A 23,810-nucleotide genomic window follows, 5' to 3' on the forward strand; every position below is an offset into this window, starting at 1 on the left:
AGCATGATAACAGTCTCATCATGATGAGTTCCCAGGACTAGCTTAACTCTCAAGCTTAAGTGCAGTGCTAAGTGCTCAACGTGATTTACTGGCAGAGCTTTTTCTTGGAGAGGTAGAGACTCAGTTGCTAAAAGAGTATATAGCATATGCCTAGATACTAGAGGAGGCATTTCAGGGAATAGTTTTGCCATTTCTCATCATTTTTGACAATTTCAATTACAATTCTATTTAAGAGTTTTTTTTCCCCATAAGGTTTGAAATCACTTAAATTGAATAACTTAAATAATGAGTGTATTCAACTTGTTTACACAAGTGTTTGGGAATTCTGTTTAAGCTTGTGGTACATACAGGCAAGATCAATATACACCGTTCCCCGCTCACATGTAATTATGACCACTGTACATTGCCACACATCTCATTCAATAATATATTTTTACTCACTAGGTCCATGTTGAACATACCTACATGATATAAATGTATAATATAAATAAAAGGAACTAACATTTATTGCTTTCTAAGTACTAAGTGATTTTTCATCCATTTAATCCTTGTATCAGCTCTCTGAATTTGGTTTTACTGTCCTATTTTATTCCCTGTTACTGATGAAAATCTACATCTCAGAAAGTAACTTCTCTGCAGTCACCCAACTAAAAAATGATGGAGCTACGTTTATGTGCCACATTGCATTTGTCTGGATCCAAAAGCAAATGTTTTTCTACTTTAGCATACTGTTTCTAGTAGAGTTACTTAGACATCAATAACCAATCCTCTCTTTGAATATTAGAGAGAATAACAGACAAAGTTACGACCAAACAATGCTGAGGTTTCATTGTGTTTCATAAATGTTTAATTCGAGCAGCATGTACTAAGGCATGTTCCTAATACTCAAATGTATCAGAACACTTGAGAATATTTAATGGCTAGGGAATAATGCACTCTATGAGTATAATGTTCTGCCTGATCAAGAGTGATTCTTACTCAGTATTTTGAAGATTTTCATTTCTTTCTCCATTTCTATTATTGCTCTCACTTAATTCTTTAATGAATGAAAAGATGAGTAGGGAAAGTGAGAATGCAAAAGGGAAGTGAAGAGAGAAGTATCCTGTGAGGTTGTGTCTCAAATCTTTTTTTTTTTTTTTTAAATGAAAGTTATTAGGTCGTCTTATCTACTTTTTGGAATAGATGGTATAGACATTGTGTTAGAATAGAATGTAACAGATGGATGATACAGTTTAATTTCTTTTGTCCTTAAAACAAGAAGAGGGCTACACTTTGGAATATTATCAAAATGTGCATATGTTTGAGTTCATACTACATTCTAATATCATTATAGTGCTTTGTTTTTACTGTCAGTACAGGAATGTTGATACAGTAATGTAATATTCTTGATTCTTTTCTCAAATCAGAGCAGACTAGGTTAGGAAATGTTGTTTTATCTTTTTGGTTTTCCAGGAGTGAATATAAGATATTGAATCTCATTGTTTGCAAATGTAGTCTGGTTCCTTGAAAGTGTTGACTTAAAAGAAGGTATATACAAAATGGAATAAATTGGCCTCTAAAGAATTAATTTGTCTTATTTCAGAAAGAATGTCAACATTTTTAAAGAAAGTTATGTTTTTCATTTTGAATGCTTTTCTATCCTTGCCTACCACAAGACATATGAAAGAATTTTGTTTTTTTTTAAATACCTCTTTTCATTTCAATTAACAAAATAATGGAATTCCCATATACTTGTGTTTTTGCTAAAAATGAATACTACCACATAACAAAATACATAGGAAATAATTACAGAGCTTAGTGAATGAGATCAAAGCTTGTATTAGAATAGTAATTGGAGTCATTATGTGCACGTTGTTCCTTCTTTTTGTTTCCTCAAAAGGAGGAACCATTAGTATGCTGTATTTTTAAAGGCATAAAATATTGCTTATGAATGATCTTACCAGGAAAATGGCAAATGTATATTTGATGTTGAAATCCTGTGCAATGACTCATTCTTCCTATGTTTATATCTACTATCAATTGCAATTTTCATCTTATCTGCCTTCTGGGGCTTCAAAAGTAGAACAACTGTCACCCTTTTTTCCTACCAGAAGTCACTCCATCTCCACTTTACTTTTTAATGGAGACAGGTTATTGATTTCAAGTACTGAAAATTGATGGTGATTACAATGAAAATAATGATGCTAAAATACTTCACTAGCAACTATCTGCCTTCTCAGATAATGATCATGGGCACAAACACCTGAAGACTAAGTTTCATAGAGATATGAAGTGGAAAATGGTCAGTTTTATACTCCATAAGCACTTCATTTAAGAAGATGTGCTGAGAGGCGCCTGGGTGACTCAGTGGGTTGAAGCCACTGCCTTTGGCTCAGGGCATGATCCCAGGGTCCTGGGATGGAGCCCCAGGTGGGGCTCCCTGCTCAGCGGGGAGCCTGTTTCCTCTCTCTGCCTGCCTCTCTGCCTACTTGTGATCTCTGCCTGTCAAATAAATAAATAAAATATTTTTAAAAAAGGTATTGAACTTGCCTATTTTAGTCTAAACTTTTGAAGATGCATTCAGGGTAGCTTTAGACTGAGCATGAAAATATACCCATTGAGAATAATTGGTTGTTCAGTACCCTTCAACCTGTACTTAGCAAAAAGTTCCTGTAATTTAGAAGTGTTACTTCCTGAGAATGTTCTTTCCCCCTTCACTGGGGATAAATCTGTGTGTTGAATGGACTACCTAGATGACAGCAACTTCTTTGAAAAAATTCTTGTAATCATTAGTGATGTAATTACTGTCATGGTTTGTTCCCTGAGGGATAGCACTCTGCTACCTGCCATCCCTCCACCATGCATTGTAGAAATAAAGTTTAAATTTATACATCCCCTTGACAGCTCTTAGGAAAGCAGTTTCCCATCTGTAGACATAGCTTCTTTTGGGAAGAATGGTTTTGTTGGTGGAATTACCTCTCAACATACTTCTGCTTAATTTGTTGTTGTTATTCTAAGGGAAAAATTGGGGTTTTCTTTTAAAAAATTCCGTAAGTATTAAGCAAATATGATAAATAAATAGGTTCTTCCAAGCTTTCAGGACACTTGGCCAAGAATCAAACACAGTTAATTTATACTCTGTAAGTACTTCATTTAATACAGTTTAATGTATTCACCAAGAAATTCCCAATTATAGTAAAAAGGGGAATAAAAATAATATTTTTAATCTTTTGCTATGGTTTTCTATGCAAATATGATAACAAATTAGCAGATCTAGATTATTTAGCTATACTAGTCTTTGTTTTTCTTCTTTGATGTGAGGTAGAAATCTTCCTGTGTTGGAATTAGGCCAATTCAAGTAGAGATGGACCATTTTACATTTATCGTTAATTGTTGTAGAAGGAAAATTTTATTATTTTCAGCTGTTAACATACCTTTTTAATAAAGATATGATCGGGGATCCTGGGTGGCTTAGTTGTTTGCATGTCCCCTCCCACGCCACCCCCCAGATGCGTGTGCGCTCTCTTTCTCTCTCTTTCAAATAAATAAATCTTTAAAAAGATATAACTGTGCACTCTCCACTAGCAATAGAGGATTGGTCTCTGGAAAGGAAACAAAACATTTTCAATTTTTTTTGTTCTTTCTTTAGGAGCTCATGTTCTCTCATGTGAAATCCTCTTTCAAAAAAATCTTTTAGAACAGAAAAGAAAATAAACAGTTTGTGTATCATTAAGGAGAAATTGTAGCCGGAATGGAAGGTTTCTCAAAATCATATATTTTAAACTTTTATTTATAAGATCATTATAGTTAATAATTTGTAGCCTCCATTGAATATTTTGGCCACATAATTACATGATGTAAATTAACATTATATTTTAGGAGATTAATTAAAACCATCAATTTAAGTCAGGATAAAATGCTGAGAAATATATGAGGGGGGGGGGGGAGAAGCTGAGTATCTTACTACATAAAATAAAACACTGATTAAATAGGGAGCAGAGATTATAAAAAATACCACCTTGCACCAAGTAGAATGCTGATTATGTTTTAAAGGCATGTCAAGGCCTGAAACAGCATGATAAGAATGATCATAGAAAGTAATGTTTTCCCTCTTACATTTCTAGTTTTGCATTTTGTGAATTTGATTTCATTTCATTTCTTCCCTGTCCCTCCCTTCTTCCCTCTCTTTCTCCTTCCTTCCCCCCCTCCCTTCCTTCCTTTCTTTCTTCCCTCCTTCCTTTTTTCTTCATGAATCAAAAACACTCTGAACTTTTCATGTAAAGTCATTAGTATAAAATCTGGTACTGGGGAGAATGGGTTGAAACAGCATGTGGATTTTATATATCTACCCCTAGACTTGTATAAACTTGTCTTGCTGTTTGTTTGCATTTGTGTGTCAGAGGCAGTGAGCAAGGATCAGGAGATGCAGGGGTTTCATGAAGAAGAAATGCTAGGGAGACAGAAGTAATCCATGATGGCTTTAGCACCCAGGCCCTTGTCCAAGAACAACAGCTGTCCCCATCACGTACCTTAGAATAATTATAAATATATCATGGTTCTTTACACAAATGTGGAAATAATTTCAGTTTTCAATTCCAATATCATCAATAGAATATTTTTTCTCTGTAATTGTGAAATGTCTTGTTTCTTAATCTTTGGTTCTCAAATAAACATATTACTACATACATATCTTGTTTGGGAGAAGTTTGATACACTTTACTTTTATATTTCCATGTACTTATTGATTTATCTAAGCCTTAATTTTGTTACAATTTAATCATAGCAAATTAATCATGTATTCATCCATTCAACAAATATTAATTTGGATTGAGAACTTTTTTCTTGGTTTAATATGGATCAGATTGTGAAAGTAATGAAATCCTTTTCATTTAAAAGGATATATTTAATAGAATGATATGATTTTGCTTTTTTGTTGTTTAATATATTTATTTATTTTAGAGACAGAGCATGGGGAGGGGCAGAGGGAGAGGAAGAAAGGGAAAGAACCTCCAATAGATTCTCTGCTAAGCATGGAGCTGGCAGTGGGAGTCTGCCTCATGACCCAGAGACCATGATCTGAGCCAAAATCAAGAGTCGGATGCTTGACTGAGCCACCCAGGAGCCCCCAATTTTGTTTTATTAAATGAAGATCTCTAGATTTAAATTTATAGCAGAGTGTGATATGGGGCACTAAATCTGATGGCACTAATATAGGAGACTTATTTTTCTAGCTGCTATTCATTTTTTGAGGAGGGAAGACATCCTTATTAAAGTTCCTGTGAGCAGAGAAAAGTTGGCTAAACACCCTCCACATCAATTATTATACTCTGCTCCATACTTGAAAAGCACCAAATAAATATGATTGGGATCTTTGGGAAGAAGTTTCACAACTCTTAAATAGTGGGCTTAATTATAGGAATATTTATTTTTGTGTTTTTTTGTTTTTTGCATGACTTTAGAGGGTCTGCAATGGTTATATTTTAATTTCTTTTATTGAATAATCTAATTGTAGAGGACTAAATACATTGCCTATGTATGATGAACACGAGTCGAGACAAACTACTGTACTGTACATGGTGAAATCTTTGTGAAATCTTTGCGGTCCTTTTGCTTTTCCACTCTACCCTCTGTCTTGCAATTGCCTTATTTTAGAGGACTGTCAAAGTATGTGAATAATTCAAGAAATATATTTCTTGTAAACCATGTTCATGGTTTACATTTTTTCTGGAAAGTCATTGCTCAGTAGATTTAGTATTAAATATACTTTTTGGTATATCTAAAAATCATACATATATTTCTTCTTATTTTCCTATCCCATATACACTCACAGCCCAAAATAACTCCTTTTTTTTTCCCCAAAAGAGCTCTTGATTATAATTATGAATACTTTCCCTTAGAAAGTTCATTGGAAATTCTTCACTTTAATCTTGTAATCAGAATTACTATAGATTGTAACTTACATATTGCAAGTTTAAGAAATGTCTTCTTTCCTAATTCCTATAGCATGTAGAGCACATCTCAGTCTGTCTGCTTTTGCCATTGAATATATGTTTGTTTTTTTAACTGACAACTTTATTTCTTTGAGCAGTTTTTGGTTCACAGCAAAATTAAGTGGAAAATACAGAGGTTTCCTATATAACCCTGTTCACCCTTCCACCACTCCCCCTACACACGACTTCCCCCACTATGGATATTGTGCATTAGAGTAGAACATTTGGTGCAACTCATGAACCTACATTGACACATTATCATCACCCCAAGTCCATAGTTGAATTTAGGGCTCACTTTTGGTATTGTACATTTTATGGGTTTTGACAAGTGTATAATGACATATAACCACCATTGTAGTATCATACAGAGTAGTTTCATTGCCCTAAAAAATTTTTCTGTACTCTGCCTATTCATCCCTCCATCCCCCCTAAGTCCTAGAAATCACGATTTTTTCATTTTCTCCATACTTTGGCCTTTTCTCAAATTTCGTACAGTTGGAATCATATAATATGTAGCCATTTTATATTGGCATCTTGTACTTAGTAGTAGGCATTTAAGGTTTTTCCATGTCTTTTCATGGCTTGATAACTCATTTCTTCTTATCCCTGAATGATATTCTATTGTGTAGATGTAACACAATTTACTATTTCAGCTACTGAAGGACATCTTGGATGTTTCTAAGTTTTGACAATTGTGAACATAGTGACCCTAAACATCTGTATGCAAGTTTTTTTGTGGTAAATACCACGGAGTGAGGTTTCTGGATCATATGGCAAGAGGGTTTCTGGAAAAAACGGCAAAACATTATTCCATAGTGGGAATCCAAAATTCCGTTTTGCATTCCCATCAGCACTGAATGAGAGTTATTGTTGTTCTACCTTTTCATCAGCATTTAGTGTTGTCAGTGTTTTGAATGTTGGCTTTTTTAATAGATAGTAAGTATAGTACATCTCATTGTTGTTTTAATTTACAATTGCCTATTGACATATAAATTCATATGCATACTTACCATCTGTGTATCATTGAAGTATCCGTTTAGGTCTTTGGCCCATTTTTATTTATTTATTTTTTAAAATTTTGTTTATTGAGAGAGAGAGACAGAGAGAGATAAGGATCATAAGCAGGCACAGTTGCAGAGGGAGAGGGAGAGGGAGAAGCAGGCTCCCCACTGTGCAGAGAACTCAATGTGAGGCTTGATCCCAGGACCCTTGAGATAATGACCTAAGAAAAAGGCAGTCTCTTATGCGACTGAGCCCACCAAGAAGCCCCAATTTGGTTCATTTTTGAATTGGATTATTCATTTTCTTATTGTTGCTTTTAAGAGTTCTTTGTATGTTTTGTATAATAGCCCTTATTCAGATCTCTTCTCCAAATATCTTCTCCGAATCTATGGTTTGCTTTCTTATTCTCTTGAAATTATCTTTTGCAAGGCAGGTTTTTAAGTTTAATGAAGTCCAGCTTATCAATTATTTCTTTCATGGATTGTGCCTTTGTTTTAAATTTATAAAGTCATTACTATACCTAAGGTTATCTAGGTTTTCTTCTATGTCATCTTCTAGGAGTTTTATAGTTTTGCATTTTACATTTTGCTATGTGATCCATTTAGAGTTATTTTTAATGAAGGGTGTAAGGTCTGGGTTTAGATTCTTTTTTTTTTTTTTTTTTTTTTTGCACGTGGATCCCGTTCTTTCTACACCATTTTTTAAAAAGACTATCTTTCCTCTACTGGTTGCCTTTGCTCCTTTGTCAAAAATCCATGGACTGTATTTATGTTGGGTCTATTTCTAGGATCTCTATTTTGTTCCATTGATCTATTTGTCTATTCCCTCATCATTATGAACTGTCTTGTAACCTTGAATTTGGGTAGTGTTAATTCATTAGCTCAGATCTTTAATATAGAGTTCATTATTTTGAGTCTTTTGACTCTCCATATAAACTTTAGAATCAGTTTGTTGATAATCACAACATATTGTTGTGATCTTGATTTGGATTGTGTTCAGTCTAGAGATCAATCTGGAAAGAACTGATACCTTGACAGTGTTGAGTCTTTTTATCCATGAGCATGGATTATCTCTCCTTATTTAGTTCTTCTAAATAAGTTTTAACTTATTTAGTTGTTCTTTGGTTACTTTCACCATAATTTTGTAGTTTTTCTCATCTAAATCTTTATATTTTATTAGATTCATACCTAAATATTTAAAATTTTTAAGTGCAAACATACATGGTAATGAGTTTTTATTTTTATTTTTTAAAAAATTAACATAAAATGTATTATTTTTTTCCGGGGTACATGTCTGTGGTTCATCACTCTTACACAATTCATAGCACTCATCATAGCACATACACTTCCCAATGTCCATCACCCAGCCACCTCATCCCTGCCACCCCCCTCCACTCCAACAACCCTCAGTTTGTTTCCTGAGATTAAGAGTGTCTTATGGTTTGTCTTCCTCTCTGATTTCATCTTGTTTCATTTTTCCCTCCCTTTGCCTTGATCCTCTGTCTTGATTGTGAAATTCTTCGTATCGGTGAGATTACATGATAATTGTCTTTTTAATTTCAAATTCTATTTGTTCATTGCTAGTAAATAATAAAGTGATTGACTTTTGTATATTAACTTTGTATCCTTCAACGTCGTTATAAAGCCGATTTGTTCCAGGATTTTTGTTGTTGTTGTTGTTTTTGTTGATTCTTTTGGACTTTCTACATAGAAAATCATGTTACCTATGAACACAACCAGTTTTACTTCTTCCTTCATCACCTATATACATTTTATTTCCTTTTCTTGTCTTATTGCATTGGCTAGTACTTCTAGTATGATTCTGAAAAGCAGTACTAAGAGGAATTGCCCAGCTTTTTCCCTGGTCTTGGTAGAAAAACTTTGAGTTTCTTACCATTAAGTATGATATTATCAGGGCGCCTGGGTGGCTCAGTGGGTTAATGCCTCTGCCTTTGTCTCAGGTTGTGATCCCAGGGTCCTGGGATCAAGTCCCACTTTGGGCTCTCTGCTCAACAGGGAGCCTGCTTCCTCCTCTCTCTCTCTGCTTTTCTCACTGCCTACTTGTGATCTCTCTGTCAAAAAAATAAATAAAATCTTTTTTAAAAAAGTATGATATTATCAGTAAGTTTGTTTGGAATTTTTTTTTTTAATCAATTTAATGAAGTTCCCCTCTATGTCTTGTCTACTGAGAATTTTCGTTATGTAAAGGTATTGGATTTTGTCAAATGCTTTTCTGCATCTATTTATTTAATTGTCTGATTTTTCTTCTTTTGGTTATTGATGTGATGGGTTACAGTAACTGATTTTTATCAGTTACATTAACTCTCTTTTATATCTGAGATAAATCCTACTTGGCCATGGTCTCTAAAACCTTTTACAAATTGTTAGATTCAATTTGCTGGTTTTTTTTTTTTTTGAGGATTTTTCATCTATATTCACAGGGATCTTTTGTTTTTTTGTAATATCATTGTCTGATTCTGGTATTATGTAATACTGGCCTCATAGAATGAATTAGAAAGTATTCCTTCCACTTCTCTCTACCTTAATAAATGGGAAGTTTATTAAGTATTGATTCAGTTTCTATAATAGATACAGACCCAGGTAGACTGAATGTTTCTTCTTGAGTAAGTTTTGGTAGTTGGGTCTTTCAAAGAATTGATCCATTCTATCTAGGTTACTAAATTAGTAGTCATCACTTTTTTCATAGTGATGTATTTATTATCATTCGTTTAGTGTCCATGATAGTGGTAATGATGTCCCCTCTCTCATTTCTGATATTAATTTGTATTTTCCTTTTTTTTAATAGTCTAATGAGAGGCTTATCAATTTTACTCATCTTTTCAAAGAATTGGCTTTTGGTTTTATTGATGCTTTTCTATTGATTTCTTATTTTCAATTTTATTAATTTTGTTATTATTATCATTATTATTTTAGTTGCAGTTACCCCTTTGAGACTGAGAATTAGTTTCTAATTTGCTGCAGTTTCCACTGCTTTCTATAGCTCCCTCATATGGGCTGAATATTAATTGCCATTTATTGAATAATTTGTGTAGTTATTGACGTTACCGTTTTAATAGAAAAGAACAACTTTTTTTTTTTTTTTTTAAAGAACTATCTTACTCCAACAAAGCATCAGAGACTGTGGACTCTGAGAAACAAACTGAGGGTTTTGGAGGGTAAGGGGTTGGGGTGATGGGCGAATCTGGTGGTGGGTATTAAGTAAGGCACATATTGCATAGACCACTGTGTGTGGTGCATAAATAATGAATCTTGGAACACTGGAAAAAAAAAAAAAAACCTATCTCACTCCTCTTCCCAGCCACCTCATCCACTCCCAGTAATGCTCATTATTCCCTTTTCTTGTTGTTTTTGTTTTCTTGGATTTTTTCATTGAAGTAATAGTTGACATACCATGTTCTATTAGTTTCAGATACAACATACTGATTCAACACTTTTATATATTATGTGATGCACAAAACAATAAGTATATTTACCATCTATCACCAAGCAATATTGTTACAATATTAGTGACTATATTCTCTATGCTGTATTTTTTCATCCCTTACTTCCTTATTTTCTATTTGGAAATTTATACCTCTTAGTCACATTCATCCATTTCATCCTCTCCCTCACCCCCATTCTTCTAGCTAATACCAGTTTGTTCTTTGTATTTATTAGACTGTTACAGAGTTTTTTGTTTGTTTGGTCATTTCTTTTCTTTTTTAGATTCCTCATGTAAGTAAAATCATATGGTTTTTTGATAAGTTATAATTTTATTTTCATTTTTTATGAAACATTTCTTTTCTTTTTTTTTAAGATTTTATTTATTTATTTATTTGAGAGACAGAGATCACAAGTAGGCAGAGAGGCAGGCAGAGAGAGAGGAGGAAGCAGGCCCCCTGCTGAGCAAAGTGCCTAAGGCAAAGGTTTTAACCCACTGAGCCATCCAGTCATCCCTTCATAAAACATTTCTTAATTTCTCTTGCAATTTCATCTTTGACCCATGTGTTAAGTATTTTTTTAAATTAGAACTTTTTTTTAATGAAAAGCTTTAAGTTCATTGTAAAATTGAGGGGAAGGTACAGAGATTTCCCCTGTATCTCTTGTTCCTACACACGCAGTCTCTCCATGTTCAACATCCCCCACCAGGTACATTTGTTGTAGTTGTTGAACTTTAATTGACACATCATAATCTCCCAGTGTCCATAGTTTATATTATGGTTTACTGTTGGCCTTGTACATTCTATTAATTTGGTATACCACCATTATGGTATCATACAGGGTAGTTTCACTACCTTAAAAAGCCTCAGTTCTCAGCGTATTTATTCATCTCCTAACCCTTCCGTCTCCAAATTTTGGCAACCACTAATCTTTTTATTATTTCCATAATTTTGCCTTCATATATATAGGGGTTTTTTTTTTGCAATATATTGCCTTTATATATGTAGTTGAACCCATACAGTATAGAAATATCTTTTAATGTTTAGGGATGTGGGGCTCTTTTGTAGATCTAAGCACTGCTGGGGCTACTTCTCACATTGATACATGAGAAGCTAGAATTCAGAAACTATTGACTCTTGATGAACTGTCATTACCCTGGTCTCAGTAGGGGGATTTTGTAAGAAAAGGCACAATTTTTTAAATTGCCTAATACTTCATTCAGCTTTCTCCCCACTAGATGCTCCTCACATCACATAACCTTTTGAAATTTTTATCAACTTTACCCAAGGTATGGGAATGACTGATAGAAGTTAGGACATAGAGGAAGATAGCTATAAAACTGATGTTATGACTCTTCCTCTAGCTGAAATTAAGAGATCTAAAAAAATTAAGCCCTGTCTATTTCATTTGCATTTTTCCTCCCTTTCATCCTTCTTTCCTTTCTTTTTCTTTCTTTCTTTCTCTCTTTTTGTCTACTTCCTCTTCTAGCTTTACTCTGTGACTGGAAGTCTACCCTTTGACTTTTGACAAAATCCTACATTTTTGCTTTATGTCTGTCCCCACCCAATCCCATCTCATAGAGTCTGAACCTTTTAGAATTTACTTTCCTTTCTATATAAGAAAGTTGTTCAGATGCGTGAATGCTACAGCAGTTCCCACTGCCTAAAACATTCAATTCAGCACAGGAGAGGGAATATTAGGTGAAGTGGTGAAGCTCTAGTTGAAGGGTCTAGGTGGGTTTTTTAAAAATTCAATTCTGTATCCGTTTAGATCTCCTTGCTAACACAAAGTAGTGCTCTGACCCTTTATAGTGAAGTGGACAATGACTGGATCAAACACACACACATACCCACATACAATTAAAAAATGATTTTGATTGAAGAGCAGTAGAGATCCATACCAAACAAATATATTTCCCTAAATATAATCTAAATTGCAGATTTCTGTGCTCACAACCCTCCTATTACCATTTTGTACCCAGAGGTCAATATTGCATGAGGAATGGGTCCATTATCATGTTCTTTTAAAAGTAATAGGCTATGGATTACTTGCCCTGTCTCTCTTGGCGTGGTCTTGAAATTACACTTCTGTAGCTTATGCCATCTCAAATTTAGAGTTAACATGTTATGTACAGTAACTGCTGAACGTAGAAAGGAGTAAAATAAGATTTTTTTTCTGTTTAAACAAATCCCCCAGAAGGAGTGGGGGTATTCTTCAGTTGCTGTTTAAAATCTACTACATAAGATGACTTATGAGAAAGTTTCTGATATATAATTTTATGATTCTAAGTAATATTACAAGAATGTTATAGCTTATTTTGACTCTTATTTAAACATATGAATTTAATTTTGGACCAAAACCATGTCAGTGCATTTTGTTTCTATTTTACAATTATTTCATTGGATGCTTATATTCATAAATTTTTAATAATATCCTGCTTCCTACTGTTCTAGCAATTAGTGGTCTGTCTAATTTGACTGCAGTTTGATTTTTGCCTGAACAAAATCTTTATTGAAACTGTTTTTCACTCTGCTGGTAATTTTCTTATGCCTTAAATATATAGTTACTCCTTTCTTCAGAAGACTAAAACATTGGGTGGTCCTGATGACGTAGTACTACCACAATTTAAATTCAAGAGTAATTTTAGCAAGTAGATTGCCACTTTTATTTTCTACCAGTACTGCACTTGCCTTGTAAAAAGAAAAGACCCTATTATCTAGCATTGGCAACCTCACACCCGAATACCTGCCAAAAATGAAATTCCTATGTGTCATATTGATATTTTTGGTTAATGTGTTTGAAATCTGTGCTCTAGCCTTACTGAGGTATTTTGAGTTCCCAGGGTACAGACTGCTTCTTTATGTCTTCATGACTTTTACATACTGCTCCCTCAGCCTAGATGGCACATTCCACCTCTCAGACTCACTTTCCATTAGCTTTTACCTGGAGAACTCCTTGTCTTTCAGAACTCTGCTCATATGTCACATCCTTTAGGAAGCCTTTTTTGATTCTACTCTTTCCTTCAAGTCTGGATTGACTGTCCATCCTACATTCAGACATACATATAGTTACCATCTTTGGAAGTATATAGTTTTGTAAATCTGTATCCTAAATTGTGAACCTGCTGATCTTGGGGGCTATGTCATTTATTTCCATATTGCTAGTACATAGCATTTGGATAATTAATGTTTAATGAATGGATATGAATATGACTTGTGGATACTTATTTGAGTATTCATTCTGGTTTTTCTATTGTGTCTGGATGATGTAGATAGAGCTTACTGTTAAACCAGTTTACTTACAAATCTTATAGGAAAGTTTTTTTTTATTAATATATTTTAAATCTTATTCTAGAACTATTATCATTGTTGCTATTACTTTTATTTTTTGTGAGGAAAGGAAATTTATAATTATTGAATATCTAGTATATGCTACACCTTCTACTAGGTGCTTAGTGTATTTTCTCATTTAATGCTTATGAAGATTCTTCAAGATTGTGTTTATCGTCTTCATTATACAATTGAGAAACTAGACACTAAATGATAGTAAGTAGTTTGCCCAATTGCATGTCTGTCTATTATTTACAGCTCCTATTTTTTGTTCTGTGTATATATGTAGCATTTATTTAGATGCATTTAGAATGCCTAGGAAGTTCCTATGAAAGGTTACTGTAAGAACATTTTCATTTATGGAAATAATATTAAAGGAGTGATTCATAGAATATTTAGCTCTGTCACCAACACTTCTGTATTGCTCAGTTTACCAAGAGCAACTATTTAGTTTTAAATATGTCTGGCTTTAAACATATCCATTAAGCAGCAATAAAGTGAGCATTTTCAAAAGCTGTATTAGGACAGAGTCTCCTAGATACTTTGAGAATTACAGCAGATTAATAATTTAAACTAAAACCAAAATGGCATGTTATCACACACACACACACACACACAATCCATACACACTGAACCATCAAGACAGAATTTTGTGTTTAAAAAAAAAAAATCTCTTGTGTTATTAGAGGATTACTTTAGAATTCCCTAAAATGTGATATTGCAGCTCTGCACAGTGTCTAGGATACAGGGTCTGGTTTGCACATTTGTGACAAATCTCTTCCTAAAGCTGCAAAACAATTTGTTTCTGTCATCAGGGGGTTAAAGAAGCAGTTTTCTTCCTGTGCTGTTGGGAGACTTTTTTTTTTTTTTCTTTCCCTGAGAGATCAGGGAAATACATCAGAAGAGGAGATTATTCACATTTGCCCCAGTGCTACTAAAACAGTTGTTTGTTTTTCCTCTCTCCAGTGTGGAAGCCTTTCCTCTTCACTTATCACAGAAATTGAAGAACTGCTCTTATATACTGCTACTGCTGCTGATTCGGTTCTTTGGTTTTCCCCATATCAATCAGATTTTAACTTGACCGTACAGAGGTCTTTAGTTCAAAGCTCAGCTGAATTTGGTGGTCCTTCTTTGTGGACATTTGCCAATTTTGTAAAACTGCTAGAGAGTTCAACAGACTTTTGCATTCTTGGCAAGATTCCACCTCTAAGAGATCTGGGATAAGAACAGAAAGAACCTTACATAGAGAATAGAAAAACCTCTGTGGAAGTGATTGAATAGTTTATATCATACACTTACTCATTTTTCTTTGCTCTGTAATAATGAGAATTTTTCAGGTTACATACATAAAATGTACTTTCTTTGGAACGAAACTTCACTTTTCTTTCCTTTTTCGAATATAAGCTTTTTTAATAGGAAATATTTGTATATTAGTTATACTTAAAATTTGATATAGACAGGAAGGATATTCCAGGGATAAAGAATAAAATTTGCCTTTTTATAGGTAGCATAGCAAGATGGAAATATTAGTTTTTGTTAAAGATTTTATTTATTTATTTGAGAAAGAACACAAATGAGGAAGTGGGAGAGGGAGAAGCAGACTCTCCACTGAGCAGGGACCCACACATGGGACTCTATCCCAGGACCCTGAGATCATGACCTGAGCTGAAGGCATATGCTTAACCAACTGAGCTACACGGGTATCCCAATAGTATTAGTTTTATAATTTGTTCGTTTATTTAGGTAACCTTTGAAGGCATCAAGTATGAAAAAAAATTCTTAAAGCTTCATAATTAAATATATTAATAGTAATAATTATGAAAATAACAATTTTATTGAATATTAAATATTTATATGTAGAAACTACTGTCAGTGTTTTGCATATATTGTTTTATTTAATCTTCACAAGAGTCTTATGAGGATTAGTTAAATTTTTATTTATTTTTTATAAAAGAGGAAAAAGAAACAGAAATTAAGAATGTTTTTATGTTCATACAGCATTTTCAGTTAGTATGCTTTTGATAACAAGTAAAAGAAACCAAAGAGTAAGGACATTTATCATCTTACGTAATAAGTAGAAGTCTAAACGTAGGTCTGCTCTAGGGTTGATTAATTCAGTGACATCACTGAAGACCCATTTTCTTTTCTTCTTTCTATTTTGCTGTCCTTAGCAAATTGTCTTGTCTGCCCAAACCAGCTGCCCTCTTGGTGATTGGCATGTTTTCAGACATCATGGACAGAAAACTTTGTAACCAGACAGAAAAAAAAGGAAAAGTCCTTTTCTGAGTTCTCTTCTAAATAAAGAGGAATCCCTTGCCAGAAACTCCACAGGCAGTTTTCTACTGGTGTCTCATTGACCAGTATCACACCATATATTCATGTTTAAACCATTTTCCAGGACAGGAGAAAATCACTACCAAACTGACTTAATCCAATAAAGATCCAGTCCCAGGAGAAGGAGAGGGGCTAAACCTCTCCTAGAAATAGACTCTTAGAAGGTGAACAAAACGGAACCTTTTTTAACACGGAAAATTGGGGGGTTGTGGGTAGCATATGGCTGTTGGAGAGGTGACCAGTGATGTTTGCCACATAGAGTTTATGAGTTGTGACCTGAAATTCAAACTCTGGCCGTCTCTCTCTTCTTAGCCTGTGCTCTCAGCCAGCTTGCTTTGAAAAGTTTGATGTTAGGTTCTAATGAAGCTTTCTCTAACCTTTTATAAAATCATATATTCTAAAAAGCAAATGTGTAATTTTCCAACAAAAAAGAATTTAGGTTACAGAAAATTCTTTCCACAATTCACCATATTTACTATGAACAGATAAGCTTTAGCTTGGAAAAGATATGTGTGCTTTAATGTACCCTAAGAAAATAGATTGTAGTCACTGTTTTTAATCCCATCAACTTCTCATGAGAAGGAGTAAAATCATTACAGAATGGGGTGAGAATTTGGGAGGAGTTCCAGATCTTAATTACATATTCTGGAAGTCTCCTATAACAACAGAGTTTATTGCTTATGCTTATTCATAATAAAATAGAAATATAGTGAGATAATTTAATTTGTATTACTAAATAAGTTCGTTCATTAACTATTTCTTTAATTCTCTCAATAAATATTTATTTAGTGCAAATAAAATAAGAAGATAAAACAAAAGGGTCTGAGAGGAAAAAAGACAAACAGAAACTGGAAGGAATAATCAGAAGCCTGGGGATACCATAATATTAGTCTCAAATATTAAATATTTAGATTCTTTGAATATACCAAAATATGAATTTCTTTAGTTTCTTTTTCAAAAATGTATTTATTTATTTATTTGACAGAGAGAGATCACAAGTAGGCAGAGAAGAGGGAGGGGGGGAGCAGGCTCCCTGCTGAGCAGAGAGCCTGATGCTGGACTTAACTCCAGGACTCTGAGATCATGACCTGAGCCAAAGGCAGAGGCTGAACCCTCTGAGCCATCCAGGTGCCCCTGACTTTCTTTAGTTTTAGGAGAATAGCCACTGGAGAAAAATGATTCTTTTTCAATTATTATGTGATTAAGCATTAAACATCTACTTAATTAAACAATAGTTAAGCAATTAAGCAATATGAAGGCTGTGTAAAGGAGTTTATGCACACCTTAAGAGAGATCGAGGTCTCCAGTTATGAAATGAGGAATTCACTGGAATAAATGGCACAGTGTACGGAGTATAGTACGTGACACTGTAATAGTGATGTAATGGTACGGGTTGAGCTACACTTGTAGCGAACACAGCATAATGAATAAATTTGTCAAATCACTAATTTGCACACCTGAAACTAATATAACATTGTATGTCAAGTATACTCAAATTTAAACAACAACAACAGTTGATGACTTTGGGAAGGTCAGTAAGGTTTCAGGAGGAGTGCAACATTCCAGCTGTGACTTATAGGAAGAGAAGAATTTTGCCAGGTGATCTGATCATTGCCCAACTGGCTAGGGCGAATGTAGACGGAAGTACTGGACCATACCCATTATAGCATCAAGAGAGAAATCCAGATTAAGGATTAAGGATCCTATTAAGGATTCCAACGTCAAAACAAAGAGGACCCATTACTGTTTAATTTGTACTGGTCCGGGTAAACAAAAACAAGCTGTGATATAGGTGGTGAAGTGGTGGGTTGTGGGCTCAAGAATTTGTAAAGTGAAGAACAACCATAGATAGACGACTAAATAAAAAAGGGGAGCCGGAAAGATACATTGGCACTTCAAATTCAGAGCAAGCTAAGGGCAACTGAAAAGTGACTGAGTCACTTAGAGTCTGTCCAGGATTCATTTTCCTGGACTAGATTCTGAATCACACTTGTAAGCTTTCCATTCCTGCTGGATGCAGAGAAGTAGGAGGGCAGACATTTCATATAGAATAAACGGTAGTTGCAAACATTGAAGAAACATGATTTATGGCTCAATGAAGATTCCATGCGTAGATATATGAGGAGAGGTTAGAGAAAAATATGAATCAGTGGCCAGGGAAAGATTTTGAAGGGGCTAGGGTAGCACGGAGAGTTTTTGAACTGATCCTATAAATGAGGAAGCCTCAAAGGTTAAGTGCTTCTAGCTTTGACTTTTAGAAAGATCACTCTTTTCCTGGTTTAGAGGAAAATTTCAGGGAGATGGGACTGGAGTCCTGGAGAACAGGTAGGATGCTCTTGCAGTAGTACAAACAAAAGTGACTAGGGGGCTAAGCTGAAGACAGGGTAGTAGACATGGGGAGGGGAATGGGAACTGTATTTTATCCAAACACGATAGGTTTGGGAGACCTATTAAGTGTGTGAGGTGATTCAGAGGTAACAGCCCAGGACAGATATCTCCATCCAGTTCCTTGAGGGACAATGGTATCATTACTTTTGATTGAAATTAGAGAATTTATCATTTAGCAGGATAAACTAAGGGAGTGAGTTTGGGGCAAGAAATGGGAGGAATAAGGAATATTCTGAACATTCAGGTTTGGGTACCTTATACTTGAGGTATTTGGAGAGTTTGCCCACGTGAAATTGCTAATAGTGAGCTGGACATCAGGAATGATATGTGAGTTAAAGCTACTGGGAAGGCATGACTATTTAGGATGAGCCTTAGAGGTAGGTAAACTTCCACGAGAAATAAAGAAGGGTGTGAAGGATACAAAGTTCGAGAAACATTAACACTCCTAGGACAGTGGGAACGAATAGAGCTGTGGAGTCTATGAAGAAAAGCATGGGGTTATGGAAACCAAGAATGAAGAAGTTTCAAAGAGACTGTGAAAATGTAAGCACTACAGAGAAGAATTGTAAGGCTTCCTGGAGAAGTACCAGCTAAAATTCAACCCTGGGCTACAGATCCCAAAACACTTCTTTGGTACCTATTGAGGAGTACCTGCTTTCCTCCAGCTCCTGATTCAGAGTGTGAGGAAGCATGGCCACTAATTAATATAAAAAGTACCATTTTTTTGTTTTAAGAAATCATCTTAACGAAGGCTAGAGAAAAGGACAGGGGTTATTTATGATGTAACAAACACAATGATCCAAAGTGGAAGGGTGTTAACAGGTTTTGGTCACCAGAAAATAAGTAGTGCTTAACCGTAAGTCAGCAAGAATAGAGAAGGCAAAAAATGCGGTGCGTGCTTCCGCAGCTCTCTGAGTGTTCCTGTCCTTTGTGGTGGGAGTCCTGCACATTCTCAAGAGCACAAGCTCATCACTGAATGCTGGAGTAAGGGATTTCCTCTGATTTGTTCTTTAAAGGAAGCAATGTGGTGTGGTTGGAAGGACAAGAAATACAGAAGACATGGAAAGATAATGTTGATCTTCGACCCTTTCGATGATCAATAGCTACTACCCTCTTCTACCCTAAAGGATGGTAAATTCACACAAGGCTATAAGAAAATCTCTTTTCAGCAGTGATTTCTCCTTTGAATCTATAGGACACGCTCATTCTGTATCTTCTTATATTAGTCAAAACATGTCTGTATTAGAAATGATTATTTGGACATTTTAATACTATATGTATATATTAAATGGTTCTATAATTTATGGAAGAGCATGTATTCTGTTGATTACACTGTTCCTAGAAATAGATATAACCTAAACACTGGCATTTTTTTTAAGCCTAACGTAAAATTTTAGAAAGAGAAAGACAATTATCATATGATGTCTCTGATATGAAGAACTTGAGAGGCAGGGTGGGGGGTTGTGGAGGCCAGGGAGAGAAAAAATGAAACAAGATGCGACCGGGGAGGAAGAAAAAACATAAGAGACTTTTAATCTCAGGAAACAAACTGAGGGTTGCTGGGGGGTAGGTAGGGGGTAAGGATAGGGTGGCTGCGTTATGGACATTGGGGAGGGTGAGCGCTGTGAATTGTGTAAGACTGATAATTCACAGACGTGAACCCCTGAGGCAAATAATGCATTATATGTTAATAAAAAATCTCCCCCCCTCAAAAAAAATCAGTATTTTTTTTAAAAAAAATTTTATTTATTTATTTGGCAGAGAGAGAGAGCAAGAGCAGGAACACAAGTAGAGGGAGTGGAAGAGGGAGAAGCAAGCTTCCCCCTGAGCAGGGGGCCTGATGTGGGGCTTGAACCCAGGAGGGATCATGACCTCAGCTGAAGGCAGATGCTTAATGACTGAGCCACCCAAATTCCCCCCAAAACATATCAGTCTTTATGGCAAGTCTGTCCCTTGAAAATGTGTAATTTTAGAATTTCCTGGATTATTTTTTGGACAAATTTTAAGATAAATAAAACACCTTTTGTACTCTTGAAGTAAGTAGAAATGTCAATGTATTGATTTTAGATAGTTATAGTTTGTGGTAATTTGAGGAATGAAGAGGAATTTAAATAGAAATTTCACTGTCCATCTTAATAAAAAATTTAAAGAGATGTCCTATGTCACTATAACAATTATCTTTAATGTGAAATTTTGGGATGGGATTGGGGAGACAAAGAAGAATGATAATATATAATTCATTTCTTTTTTTTTTTTAAGATTTTATTTATTTATTTATTTGACAGAGATCACAAATAGGCAGAGAGGCAGGCAGAGGGTGGGGGGAAAGCGGTCTCCCAGATGAGCAGAGAGCCTGATATGGGGCTCAATCCCAGGATCCTGGGATCATGACCTGAGCCAAAGGCAGAGGCTTTAACTCATTGAGCCACCCAGGCACCCCTATAATTCATTTCTATGATAAAAATTGTTTTTTACATAGAGATCAAGAATGTTCCCTCTTTTATATTCTCATCCCAATTGTATGAGAGAGATCAACTCATACTAAAAATGTAGAAAGTACAAGCAGTTCATTCATCAAATGTAATAGAAGATCATGACTGACATCCTTAGTAATAATATGTTCTTAAGTAAAATTAGTAATTAGGATTATTATAGAGTAAAGTGGTTTTGACAGAAAATTTTACAGCTTTTAAAATTAACTGTATTCAATAAATGGAAATAAAATTGATAGGTTTTATGAAGAAAACTGAAGCATATTTAAAGGAAAACTGCTGCTTGGTACATTAAAGTTTGCTGAAGAGGATTTGGGGTTTTATTTAATATCTTTACCTTCTGTTTCCTTGAGAGAACCTGCCTTAAGGACAAGTACCAGAGCTCTTCCTAGGGTCATTTTACAGTCTTTAAAACAAGGAAAATGGCATATGTCCAAGGAGTGGAGACATTTCATAGCTTTCCATTTCACCTTTTCATAGCACTCCATTTTTCCTTCTGTTACATGTTATGAAATTATCACAAATAAGATTATTTCATGACTTTCAATTGTTTTATCATTTAGTTTGAATAAAATGAGAAAGCACAATTTTTTCTTAGAATTTTTTTAATCACAGACTATTACAAATAAATGTAGAAGTATTAAGAATAGCCGAATGAAATTAATTTACCTTCAACCAGTCTAAACAATGATCAATATTAGGTGCCTATCCCTACCTACTTTCTACCACTTCCAGGATTATTTGAAAAAAAGAAAAGAAAAAAATACAAGTGAAAATATCATTTCATCTACAAATGTTTCTATTTATCTCAAAAGTTTAGGAATCTTTCTTTGCCATATCATAATACCATTATTACACCTAATAAATGGCAATAATTTCTTACTATCATTAAATATCTGAACAGTATTTTAACTTCCTTGAACTGTAAATTTTTAGCAATTCTTTTGTTTGTATCAGGACTCACACTTCTTATAATTGGTTGACATGTCCTTTAAGTTTTCTCTCATCTGCAGGATGCCTCTCTCTCACTTTATTTTTTCTCTGTTCATGAAGAAATTAGGTAATTGTCCTGGAGTTTCCCACAGTCTGGATTTCGTTACTGCATTCCCAAAGGTGTCTTTTAATTTGTCCTTCTGTTCCCTGTATTTCCTTCAAATTGGTAGTTAGAGCTAGAGGCTTGATCAGAATAAAGGTCGTGTTTTGGCAACACTGTGTCATAATGGGAGTTTGAGGCTTCTGTTAGGAGATAAATAATGTCTGATTTTTGCTCTCTGTCTCATTATCTGACTTGGATGAACATTCACTGGAACCCTTAATTCATAAGAGGTTGCAGAAAAGGTAATTTTCTAATTTTAGTTTTTCTTTTTCTCTTACTAGCTGAAATATTTCTATTGAGAGGAACTTACCATCATCATCTGTTAAAGTTACATAGAGCTAGAATTCTTGTAGCAAAGAAAGGATTGGTGCATAATTCTTTTCCTTTATTTTTCTGTGTTCAACATAATGAATTGGTTTCCTAGCATCTATCCAAAGTGATCAATATGTGTGTTAGTTTTACTACTAATAAGAATTCATGAATTTAATGTTTTGATACTTTATAGTTTTTATCCTTATTAGTGCTTAAATTGCCCTGTTTTTTATTTAGTTTGGCTCCTAGTTCTTTGAACTCTGTTAGTCTTGATTGCTTTCTTGTTACATAGTATGACAAAGTGTTTCATGTTCATCTTGCTCATTTCCTACCTCAGACCTAAGTTCAGTCATTCCTGTAAGGAATCCTGGTTCCTTTTAATGTGAAATGGTATTTCAGTGCCACAGTTCTGATGATATATTTTGTTTTGTAGAAAAATTACTTTGAGATTTTCACTAATTTATGAGAGAGTAGGTATGGGTTATGTATGTAAAAAAGATATTAGTGCTTTATAGGCAGGCTTGTATGACTTCCTTTGTGATCCTAAAAGTTAGGTGGGTAATGAATTTTTATTTTCACGATGGAACAACGGACCAGCGCAGACTGAGTACATAACATAAGGGGAGGCAGAAAATAAAAGTGATAATGGTGCCAAGAAAAATACCCATCACACATTTAGCCCATCCCTTACCTAATTTCCCTCCAGCAACTCTCAGTTTATTCAATATAGTAAAGTGTCTCTTATGGTTTGCCTTCCTTTCTACCCCCATTACATTTTAATATGTATATTTGATTTGTGAAACTATCATTTAGAAAATATAATTAGCTACTAAGAAAAAGAAGGAACTTTCTATGAAAACATTTTTTTCTAGAAAATCATTTATTTCATCTAAACTTCAAAATTTTTTGCATAAAATTCTTCATATTTTCTTATATCTAAAGTTATATCCTTCTTTTCATCCTTAACATTGTTTTTGTGCCTTCTTTCTTTTTTGTTTATTTGCTTCAAGTTTTTATTTAAATTCTAGTTAGTTAACACTACTGTAATATTAGTTTCAGGAGTAGAATTTAGTGATGACAGCAAGCACCCTCCTTAATACCCATCACACATTTAGCCCATCCCTTACCTAATTTCCCTCCAGCAACTCTCAGTTTATTCAATATAGTAAAGTGTCTCTTATGGTTTGCCTTCCTTTCTACCCCCCCCCCCCTTTCCCCTATGTTCATCTGTTTTGTTTCTTACATTCCATGTATGAGTGAAATCATATGGTATTTGTCTTTCTCTGACTTATTTCACTTAGCATAATAACACTCTGGCTCCATCCACATCAATGCAAATGGCAAGATTTCATTCTTTTTGGTGACTGAGTAATGCTCCATTATATATATATATATATATATATATATATATATATATATATATATGTATGTATATACATATATATATG

At 34.4% G+C, this 23,810-nt stretch overlaps 1 protein-coding gene across 1 annotated transcript in view; it reads left to right on the forward strand.

Moving 5' to 3' along the window:
* The window catches only part of COL25A1 (collagen type XXV alpha 1 chain), a 464,458-nt gene that overhangs the window by 171,475 nt on the left and 269,173 nt on the right, over positions 1-23,810 (forward strand). The window lies entirely within an intron of this gene.

Source organism: Mustela nivalis (assembly GCF_964662115.1).
Source record: "Mustela nivalis genome assembly, chromosome: 4".
Taxonomy (NCBI): Eukaryota; Metazoa; Chordata; class Mammalia; order Carnivora; family Mustelidae; genus Mustela; species Mustela nivalis.